The sequence below is a fragment of the Chrysochloris asiatica genome, unplaced genomic scaffold (assembly GCF_000296735.1).
Source record: "Chrysochloris asiatica unplaced genomic scaffold, ChrAsi1.0 scaffold00050, whole genome shotgun sequence".
Classification (NCBI taxonomy): Eukaryota; Metazoa; Chordata; class Mammalia; order Afrosoricida; family Chrysochloridae; genus Chrysochloris; species Chrysochloris asiatica.
Window position 1 is genome coordinate 13958671 of NW_006408568.1, and position 9936 is coordinate 13968606.

A 9936-nucleotide genomic window follows, 5' to 3' on the forward strand; every position below is an offset into this window, starting at 1 on the left:
AGATGGATTGGCCAAGTGGCAGCATCGATAGACTCAAGCGTGGCAACAGTAGTGAGGTTGGCCCAGGATTGGGCAGTGTTTCATTCTGCTGTGCATAGGTCATTATGGGTTGGTACATTAATGATGTAGTTATAGCAAAGCTCTTAGGACCTTCATTTTCTGATGAGACACAAAACAAAATGAGGAGAAGGAGCTGTAAACATTCACTAATAATCGGAACGTGTCGTTAGAAAACCAAAGGAAGAACATGCTCAGCATTTCTCAAGCTGAAAAAATGGTGGAACAGAAAACCAAGCCTTGAATTGAGTTGAACAAATAATATGAGAAAATGTATTATATGAAGAAGAACATGGCATCAAGATTGGAGGAAGACTCATTAGCAACCTTTGACAAGCAGATGATACAACCTTCCTTGCTGGAAAGGAAGAGGACTTGAAATACTTACTGAGGACGATCAAAATCTACAGCCTTCAGAACAGATTGCACCTCAGTGTAAAGAAAACAAAAATCCTCACAATTGGCCCAATAATATGTCATGATAAATGGACAAAAGATTGAAGTTGTTGAAGATTTCATTTTGCTTGATCCACAATTAATGCTCATGGAAGCTGCAGTCAAGAAATCAAATGGTGTGTTTCCTAGAAATTTGCTGCAAAAGACCTCTTTAAAAGTGTAAAAGAGCAATGATGTCAGCTTGAGGACTAAGGTGTGCCTGACCCTTATTGCTATTTTCAGTTGCCTCATATGCACATGAACGTTGGACAATAAGGAAGATGGAAAAGAATCAATGTATTTTAATTATGGTATTGGCAAAGAATATTGAAAGTAACCATGGACTGCTATAAGAACAAACAAATCTGTCTTGGAAGAAGTATATCCATAATGCTCCTTAGAAACGTGTATAGCGAGGCTTCATCTCTAGTATTTTGGTCATGTTATCAGAAAGGACCAGTCCCTAGAGAAGGAGATAATGCTTGGTAATGGGTGGGGCCAGGGAAAAACAGGAAGACTCTCAATGAGAAGAATTGATAGACTAGCTGTAACAATAGGACCAAGCCTAACAAGAATTGTAAGGATGGCACAGAACTGGGCAGTTTCATTCTGCTGTACATGGGGTGTCTATGAGTCCCAGTGGACTTGACTATTCCTAACAACAACAGAGTCCTGAAGGAACTTGTTTTCATTTTTCATCTTCAGTTCATCACATCCTCTATTTCTTTGGTTTTCGATGGTTCCTTTGTACTAAAATGTATACTTAAATCTCTATTATTTTATTTATTTGCTTGAAATATTTTAAACAATGTTTTATTGGGCTTTCAGTGGAGATTTACACAGAAGTTTAAGCTCTCATTCAACAATTTCTACACAACTTGTCCAGTGACACTGGTTACATTCTTAACAATGCATACACATTCTCAGTATTTCTATTATGATTGTTCTGTTTCTATTTGCGTAGTTTCCCTCTCCTCTTATAGTCTTATCTTTGATCACATACCATTCTCATTGTTAACATAACAAATAATTGTTAACTACTTGGTCTCATAAAATGATTTTTTGAAGTAAAACAGTACTTATTGGTGATATTTGGGATTATTTGTTATTTAGCAGCTATAAGGTGACGTCAGTAGCTAATTTCAGTTCAAGGTTTGAAGAGTTGTTTTGTTTTGTGTTTTAGAAATTTAAGGTACTGCTCCACATTTTCCTCCCACCCAATCAGGTCTCTATTGTGATCCCTATAAGACTGGCAGGGCACTATCTAGCTCTTCTGTTCTGAAGGTAGATGAGACCATAGTTCAGGTAGACAATTTGTCCTGTAGACTAATTTCTTCTTTGAGTCTTTGCTTTGTCTTTTGCTCCAGACAACTAAAGACCAACAGTAGTACAGAGGGCTTTAAAAAGTACATGGGAAAATTAAATAATCTTTTAATTCCATTTAATCATGAAGTTTTTTAAGCCCCTTCATGTATATAATTGTATAAATGACCACTCACAAGTTTTTAAGACCCCAGACATTACTCACCAAACTAAATATGTAGAATATAAGTATGACCTCTATTATGCCAATTGACCAAGATGGCCTACAAGATTATATAGTCCTAAATCTTCAAATCCAGATCTCCAAGTTTTTGAGGTGTTTGCTTATGTCTAAGAAGTGTCTGTGTTTTATTTTATAAATGAATATATGTGCATGCAGTAACATAAATGCATACACATATACCTGTGTATGTTGTTGTTGTTAAGTGTTTTTGAGTCAGTTCTGACTCATAGTAATGCTGTATAGGGTTTCTGATGGATTTCAACTGCCGATCTTGAGGTTAGCAGTGCAGGGCCTATCTTAACAGCACACACACATTTCTAGATCTAGATCTAGATCTAGATATGTGAGAGAGATTGAGAGACAGAGTCCTAGTGTGGTGCTGAGTTAATGTGCTGGGCTGAACAGTTAGTTTGATCCAAAGGTTCAAGCTCACCAGTTGCTCCTTGGAAACCCTATACTGTGTCACTGTGGGTCGGAACCTACCCAACGGATATATGCCTACATACATTATATAATGAAACCTGGTGGCATAGTGAATTACTCATTGGGCTGCTAACAGCAAGTCAGCAGTTTGAATCTACCAGCTGCTCCACGGGAGAAAGATGAGGCCGTCTGCTCCTGTAAAGATTTACAGCCTCGGACTCTGGGCACACAACTACCACCACCACCACTACATAGCTATATACCTGGATATACAGTGTTAGGTTTTTGTTGTTGTTGTTTTTTGTGGTAGAAACAATTTTTATTCTTGATTGTCTCCCCCTGAGGAAGCAAGAATAAAGAAGCTAAGTCGTCCCCTGTGAAGAAGGGAAAAGCCAACAGTCAGACAGTATCTCGGGCAGGCTCTGTAGCTAGTGACACATTTTTACAATGTCTGGGTCTTGGTTATGTCATGATAACCAGATAATCCTCATACAAGAGCCACAAACTCAGAATTCTTCCCACTTCTCTTCTATGTGTCCCTTCCCAACTAAAGGAGAGGGAAAGGTGGGTTTGATCCCTGTGTGACATTGGTCCAGAGACCCAAACACACTTCAGAAGTTTCAGCATGGCCAATCTTTAAAATAATCCTGTGAGGTGGGAGCACCCATTTTGCCAAAGTGGTGGTCTGGTAGGAGATTCAGCAGCTGTGCAGTCTTCCCCTGCCTGACCACTTGAGCTGAACAGCTAGAGCCTACCACCAGGGCAGTCCTGGTAGAAGGTCCATGCTGGCCTTCCTCTGGGACACCCCTATCAACTGTCCTGACAACTTGTGTAAGTGGGGTTGCCATTCCATCAGCACAGAACCTGACTCTTAAGAGAAGATGATGAAAAGTTAGAAGCAAGTTAAGGCAAGAGAGAAAGAGAGAGTCTCAATATATTTGCTAGTCTCTGTAGGGGTTACTGGAGTCCTGATGTGGCGCTGTGGGCTAATGCATCAGACTGCAAAATCATTTGAACTGCAAGGTCAGTGGTTCAATCTCACGAGCTGCTTCTTGGAAACCCTATACAGGGTCGCTATGGGTTGGGATCGACTCGACAGCACTTAACAACAACATAGGGGTTACTATGTGGCAAGGACTGTAGTACTGATGAAAATGTATCAGCCAAGTGGAAACCAAATTAAAGAACAAAGTCTCCCTACCATACCCAATAGGCCACTTTGATTTACAGTTTCTCACCAGGCGGTCTCCAGGGAGGTTTTAAACATCCTTTATCTTTTGCACTAGATTTGAAGTTGGTTTTTGGAAGTTGCCTACACGTGTTTGTTTTTAACGGGGTCTGGGTGCCTGTGGCTTGGTGAGGACTGGTGGTTCCCATGGTGCATTCGTCGCTTGCCTGGGGTTCACTCACTTGCTGCAGCACTTTTTGAGGCAGCTTCTCTGAGTGGGCGATCCATTCTTTCATTAAGTCTAAAACAATGGGGCTAAGACTGACCACACCTCCGTAGTAGTTTCTGGCCTCTTCACAGCTGAGGTGGTTCACCACATCATGCGGATATTTGGCTCTGAGACTGCTTAAGTCGCTGCTTTGGCTAACAAGAGTTTTGCATTTTTCTAGGAGGCTGTTGGTGACTGGGGTGCCAGAGTGCAGGGCTTCAAAGCACTGACAGAGCTTGCTCAGCTCTGTACATATGTCCAGGAACATGAGCAGAATCCGCCTGTTTGTGGTGGTGTTGCAGCTCTGCACCTGTCCTACGCTGATGATGGGCCGGATCTTGTCTTGGGTGTTTTGTAAGGTTTATGACATGCTCCAGAGCAGCAATGAATGTGAACTGCTGTTGTTGTGTATGTCTGTTCGACATTTCGAAGAAGTTCTTTCACCTCATTCATTGTCTTCCTTGGAAGGGGTCATTGATGAGTAGGCAGGTCATTGTTTGTCTGAGAGCAGTCTCCACCTCACAGAGCGTCCTGAAGCTGGAGTGACTCCGCGGGTGTCTGCCAGTTTTAGGTTATTTTTACTGTTATATCAAAAGGATATAGGCCATAGCAATTATGAACAGCTCCTTTTCCCGTGTAAAGTGATATCATTTACCTTCATCAAGCTGTGTATAGTTTAACCTCATTTGGTGATACCTTTCCCATCATCAAAAATACAATGTCTACTATTAGTGATGCTGTAGGATAAATACTGGACTGTTAGCAGTTCAAACCGACCAGCTGCTCCTCAGGAGAAATCTGAGGCTTTCTGCTCCTATACAGGGTCACTAGGAGTCAGACCAACTCCATGGCATGTAACCACCACCACTACCACCAGAGAGGCTTGGTGTGGCACTGCAGTATATGGACTCTATACAGGGGTTGCTATGAGTCAATGGCACTTAAGAAAAACAAAAGAATGAATTCCCCTTTTCACCCACATCCTTGATAACCACTCATCAACATTTATCTCTGTATATTTATTTGTTCATGTCATTTAATGGAAGTGAGAACATACACTATTTGGGTTTTTTTTATATATTATGTTTTTATTGTGAATTGAGTGAAATTAATCATACAATGTATTTCATCTCAGTGATCCTCTCAGTGTAACATTACTTATCTTCCTCCCTGCATTCATTTCCTGTTCCCATTCCTTCTTTCCCCACTCTTCTGAATTTTATCTTTGGATAAATACTACCCTTTTTTGTTTCTATGATGTGTGTAACCTTACTAGTGCTATCTCCCTATGTACCTATTTTTTGGCTGAAAATTGAATCACGGGGATGAGTAAGGGCCATAGTCTTGGGGTTTCACTAGTCTCCACTTTATTAAGCATCATGTCCTTCCTTCTTCAGGGTCTCACCTCTCAAGACAACATGTCCCAAGAAAGAGACACAAAGTCTTGCCATCTTCACTTCTAAGGAGCATTCTGAATGTACTTCTTCCAAGACAGATTTATTTTTTGTTCTGGCAGTCCATGGTACTTTCAATATTTTTTGCCAACATTACAATTCAAATGGCCATCCCACTGAATGTGAAACGCTATATCTCTATCAGCATGAAATATTTTTGACTCCCAATTTCAGATGTCAAAGCCATCATAATTATACACAAAGCCCCACTTTCACTTCGCCTCCCAACTTTTGTTAGGCTTTAATTTGTAAGGTTTATGACATAATGCACTGGACAAAAAAGGTCGGTTTGAAATGCAAGGTCAGCGGTTCAGACTCACCAGCTGCTCATTGGAAACCCTATACAGGGTCACTATGAGTCATGATCTTACAACAACAACAACATTCATTGCTGTAATCCTAATTTCTATATCCATTGTTTTCTTAGTTTTACAATTCAATCAATTCAATGCTCACTGCTAGTTTGTTTTTTTAAGCAGTTTCCCGGTTCATCTTGCTCATGGTATTTTCCACTTTTTACATATAAATGAACGTTTTTCAAAGAATTAAAACGAAGGACCAGGAGAAACGGTCTCTCCCTCTCCCCCGAAGTTACTATCACCCTCTCTCCAAATGTTATGACATTTCAAAGACGGAGCCGCCAAGGGAGCAGACGTAGGGGATTCATGCAGTGTGGACCTCCCACCATCAGGGGGCACTGTGGAAGAGGCGCCCGCGGCGCAGGCGGTCCCTCTCTCCCGGCAGCACACGCTCCCTGACCCCCGCGCCGCGGAGTCTCTTGCGAATTTGGCGTAGGGCTTGGCGCCAGCCGTAAACTACGATCGTCGGTAGGTTTACGCAGAGTGCGTCCAAACCTCTCTTTTCCGCGGCGCTTCCGGGCTCGGTACGGAGCTTGCGCGCCTCGGCCCCAGGCTCCGCGCTGCCGCCGCTCCGGCCCATGGGGAAAGTCGGCCGGGCGGACCGGGTAAGTAACCCCTTTCGCCGCCACGACGGCGGCCTGGCGGGGAAGCTGGGACAGGAGCGCCTTCCCTGGACACAGCAGGACATGAGGCCGCAGCTTTAGGCCTCGCCGTGGAGGGAGCGGGAGGTTTTGACCCGGTCCAGCTGCCGATGATCGCCTAGTCCAACTCTGGGGTCCCTCTCTCCCTGCGCTTCCTCTTCTCGCCCCTTTTGCCGCGGTTGTCCTTTGCCTCCGGCTCTCGTCCTTAGGCTGCCCCCGGGGAGTCTGGCCCCGGCCTCCTCCACGTTTCTCATCGCCCCTCGCCACCGCGCGCTTGGCTCTCCAGCCCCTCGCCGCGCCTCTGCCACTTTTTCTTTATCTTCTTCCTGTGACCCAGTTCCTTGCCTTTCTCCTCTTCCCTTCCTGTTTGTGTATTTCAGTCTCTTTTGGACTAAAGAACGTTCCTTTACGTTGTTGACCATGAAAAAGTTTATTGATCTCTAACCCCCAACCGGCAGAACAGTATGTCACCTGTGGCCCAGCTCACTTGTACCGTCCCAGGGCTCAGGGAATGGAGAGGAGAGAAGCCATTTCCACCAGACTCTTGGAACTGGAAATTCCAGGTGTTGGCATCTTTCAGAGATTGGAGCTTACATGGACAAATGCAGGAAGACTTGACTCCGACATTACCTTTTGAGTAGCGTCTATTTTTGTCCAATGTATTATTGTGGATGCATCCTGAGTAAGATTCTGCCCCTCCTGGGTATGCCTGGATGGAATGATCTGTGGTCTGGAAAGTCTTCAGCGAGGAGGTGATGTTTATGCTGGGGGTTCATTTTGCTATTTTGTAAGAAATCTAAGACGTGGAAGAGCCCCTGCAGAGAAAATAAGTGCAAAAGTAGCAGAGAAGTGAAGCACTGTAATGCAATCTGGAAATTGCTGGGGAGATTCAAGAGGAAGGTTTAAGGGACAGTATTTGGAAGGGTTGTCAGGTCTGATTGTGGAGGTTCTTTGAGAAGAAAATAAGTTTGTATCTGGAAAAACGAGGCATGTGTGTGGAGAATGGGATATTCTAGGTAAGTGCAGATTTCTTCACTGCTCAAATAAGGGGGTAGGTGAGGATTTCTGTGGCTCTGCAACAGGTGGAGAGTTTAAAGGGTGCAACTCAGTTTCCACATTTTACTGGGTAAAGGTTGTAGGCATTTTGACAGAATAATAAGGATTTTTAGGGGGTATAGAGTAACTAGTAAGTTAAACAGTGTTTTTAGAGTTCTTTAAGCAATGACTGTGCTTGGAGTAGAAGAGGTAGGTTGTGTGATAGAATTATAAAGTGGGAGCAGCGTTGGCAATAAAGAGCTGTTCTGGTTGTGGAGGGTAGTGATAATTAAAGATAGCCTTTTTGGAAAACTAAGAAATTTAAGAGAATTGTACAATCCCAGTTGCTACTTTATTAAATGTGTTTCTTTTTACCTGATGTGTTTTAAAATTACTTTCTAGACATTAACTTCAAACATTCCCTAGCAGGGATACAGATGATACAGGCCTAGTCATCCTTTAAGCCTTTCATAGTAGTGAATTGTGAAGGATATTCAGGTTTATACACTCCAGCATGTGGTATTTTGGTAATGGAGTCTATGAGAATGAATGGAAATACTAAGCTGTGAAAAGGAAATACTAAACTGTCAACCTGATTTAGAAAATGTCTTTTACAATCTCTTAAAAGACATTATCAATGTTATGGAGTCCTGGTGTAGCACTGTGGGTTAATGCGCTAGACTACAAAGTGGTTTGAACTGCAAGGTTGGCGGTCAGAGCTCACCAGCTGTTCTTTGGAAACCCTATACAGGGTGCTATGGGTCCGAATTGACTCAATGGCACTAAAAACAACAACATGAATATTATACATGAAGCAAATGCCTTTCATAGTAATGTTGTTGGTTTTGTAGATATCAAAGCACATCACCTCTCATATTTCCCTTTCTGTGTATACTCGCCATATCCTTTAGGTCTCAAAGAGGATGATTTCATTTTATGATAATGAATCTGCTTAGTAATAAAGTGTTTCTTCTTATCAAGCCTTCTTCATGTAGAATTATAATAAGAGCAAGCCATGCATCCATGGGTGGATAATGAGAGTTTCTTTATTGTGATTCGCCTAGTTCTATGATATTTAAATTCAGTGAAGAAGAGAAAAGTAGAGAAAGAAAGCTCTTCGGTATTTTAGGATGTACTGATTTTAGGGTATTCAGAACTTAGACCTTGACTCGTTTTGGGTTGTTTGGTGGTAATAATGTTTCTTCCATTGTATAATACAATTTAAAATTTACTAGTTGTCATCAAGTCTACCTCAAGTCATGCCAACCTTACATACATCCAGATAAAATGTTGCAGCCCTGCATCATTCTCAAAATCACTGGCATGTTCAAGTCTATTGTTGTGGCTATTGTGCCAGTCTGTCTTAGCCAGGGGTCTCCCTCACCTTTGCTCGTCCTCTGCTCCACCAAACACGATGTCCTTTGCCAGCAACTGAGCCTTCCTTATGACATAGCTGAGATCCATAAGGTTTTTATTATTTGGTTTTTGCAAGTAAATTGCAGGTTTTTTTCCTAATCTGTCTTAGTCTAGAGGTCTGCCGTGTACCATGGGTGGCCCTGCTGGTATTTGAAATACCAGTGACGTAGCTTCCAGCATCATAGCAACACTACAAGTCACCAAAGTATGACAAACTGATGGATGGTGGGTACCATACTTATCCAGTTAACACTTAATCCAAGTTACAGATCTACAGATCTTACTGTTTAATAGGAATATGATTTAAACAAATGCATTAACATTTTCTGCCCATTCACTGATAAATTTAGAGGATACTTATGATCAAAATGCTCCAAGCATGGTGCTAAGCTTGAAGTGCAAGGATAAACACAAAAACAAGCCCTGTCTTTCAGGGGCTTGTAGTATAGTAGGAAACATGTAAACCAGTAGGTATAACAAGTAAAAGTTACTATAACTACAGTACGAATGTTCAGGGATACAAATTAGGCATAATCACTAAAGGCTTCCAAGAGGCTCTTGAGAGTTGAGTAGGTTGGGACACTTTTGAGAAGATGATTTCTCTTCCGTGTTCATTTTCTGTCAGTTGCACATATTTAAAAAAAATACTTTGCCAGCTTAGGTGGAATCTGGAAAAGTCATAATTCTTCCTTCTGGCAGAACCATCTTTGTTTCTTATTTTAAAATGGAACACATATGCAAGATTAATTGAAGGGTGGTGTTGCTGTTAAAAAAAAAAAAGATTTGTGAGCAAATATTTTAAAGAAGTTATAAGAAGGAGCTGTTTGCTTCATGTTTACATTTGATTCTGGCTTCTTATGGTATATTTAATTGTTTGAAAGGATTACTTATTACCTGGGACCAGAATTTCATGAAGTAAGTCATCAAAGTAGTATCCCAGAATTAATACAATTAAGTTTGGACCTCAGTGGAATCTTGTTAATACATTTGTTACATTTCAGTGTTGCAGTAGGGAGAGTGAATGAATAAGCAAAGTATATTCATAAATGCTTAAAATAGCTGAAGTAAAATATATACACACTATTTAAGGAATAGATACAATGTTGTTGTTGTTAGGTGCCATCAAGTCGATAC

At 41.6% G+C, this 9936-nt stretch overlaps 1 protein-coding gene and 1 pseudogene across 1 annotated transcript in view; one reads left to right on the top strand and one right to left on the bottom strand.

Moving 5' to 3' along the window:
* Positions 1–3685: 3685 nt before the first annotated feature.
* On the bottom strand, positions 3686–4350 carry LOC102830340 (annotated as a pseudogene).
* Positions 4351–6256: 1906 nt separating this feature from the next.
* The window catches only part of RBM17 (RNA binding motif protein 17), a 33268-nt gene continuing 29588 nt past the window's right edge, over positions 6257–9936 (top strand). The window contains exon 1 of the mRNA XM_006862738.1: positions 6257–6315. The gene's annotated coding sequence lies outside the window, so the exon portion shown is untranslated. The remainder of the gene's footprint in view (positions 6316–9936) is intronic.